General features: G+C 42.5%; 1 long non-coding RNA gene across 1 annotated transcript in view; it reads left to right on the forward strand.

Annotated features, from left to right (window-relative positions):
- The first annotated feature begins 71 nt into the window (after nucleotides 1–71).
- Nucleotides 72–1,382, forward strand: part of LOC118329745 — a 7,486-nt gene continuing 6,175 nt past the window's right edge. Inside the window, exon 1 of the long non-coding RNA XR_004796796.1 lies at nucleotides 72–415. This is a non-coding gene — a long non-coding RNA (uncharacterized LOC118329745). The remainder of the gene's footprint in view (nucleotides 416–1,382) is intronic.

The following is a 1,382-nucleotide window of genomic DNA, read 5'->3' on the forward strand; positions in this document are numbered from 1 at the left end:
CCTGAACAATGAACTGAAAGAATCCTAACTGGGAGAAGCTGACTGCAATGACAGCAATAGTGGTGAAGACAACAACTCCCATGATCCCAGGCTACTTCACAACGTCACCAAACTTTGTCTTTTGTTTTCCCTAGCGGCAGAAATTACTTATATATGCATTTAAGAATCAATAATAACAAATCAGTCCTGCTGGTAAATAACAACATAACACTGACAGGGTCCAGTCTGCATAATGAGTACTTTTACTTTACAAACACTGAATTAATGCTGAATTTGCAAGCTATTTCCTGCCTGTTTTTGGACCGTGGTTGGTGAGGGCTGTCGTGAAAACGTGATCTGACCTTTGACCTTTTCTGTGTCCTTGTCAGCACCAGCAGCCAACTGATAATGGACCTCACAGAATCACTAAAAGCAGGTGGGTACCTGCTCAGTGGCTCTTATGATGCTGGACAACGCACAGACCTGGGACTCGCCACACCAGTTTATGGAGGTTTAAGCAGAGTTCTGCAAATTCTAGATCCTTTAGGGTGGAAACCCTAATGTTGAAAAAATAAATATTACATTAAACCACGCCCGTAAACTCATGAGGTAGCTGTCAGTTGGCAAGATGGATTCTCATGAAAGTTTTCATGTAATTGTGAGAAAATCACCTTACACTTATGACACTCAGCTATAAATAGGCTTAATGCTCAACAGGATCCTCCTCTAACAGGGCAGGTAAACTGCTGCTGTGCTCTGCTGTTGGTCTCAATCAAAGCCAAAAGGTGACAGAGTGGCTGATAAATCATTCATGGGGACTGTTGTGTTATCTGTCTGATTTCTGTGTTGCTGCCATGTTTAATTCATCGTTAAACATGTGACACTTTGTCCTTCCACTCAGTCACTGGAGTGGGATTACCTGTCTGTCTGTGTGCTGCACAGTGTGTGTGCTTTTAGTGTGAGTGTTTTAACCATAAGCCTTCTCATTGTGGTGTCTTCTTATGTACCTGGAGAATTGGCTCCACAATATGTTCCTAATATTTACTTAACAGCAGGGGACGTAAACATGCATTCATTGCCGATTTTTTGCAAATTTGATCAAGATTTGTATGAAAATAAAACATGGTCATTACACATTGTTCACATTGTCATTTGTCATTTAAGGAGGCTTTCACATCAGGGACCTGGACCCGGATCCAAGTACATTTTACCCCAAAGTCCAGTTTGTTTTGTTAGTGTGAACACTGTGTACCGTACCCGGGCACGAACCAACAAAGCACGCCAGGATCCACTTGAAAAGGTGGTCTTGAGTGCTGTTCATGTGTACTCATGGCACCTGTCAGTGGGTGGGATATATTAGGCCTCAAAGTTGATGTGGAAGGAAAAATGTGCAGCGTGAGGAT

This window comes from Morone saxatilis, unplaced genomic scaffold (genome assembly GCF_004916995.1).
Source record: "Morone saxatilis isolate NCDOM2014 unplaced genomic scaffold, NCSU_SB_2.0 Contig19, whole genome shotgun sequence".
In the NCBI taxonomy this organism is placed as follows: Eukaryota; Metazoa; Chordata; class Actinopteri; family Moronidae; genus Morone; species Morone saxatilis.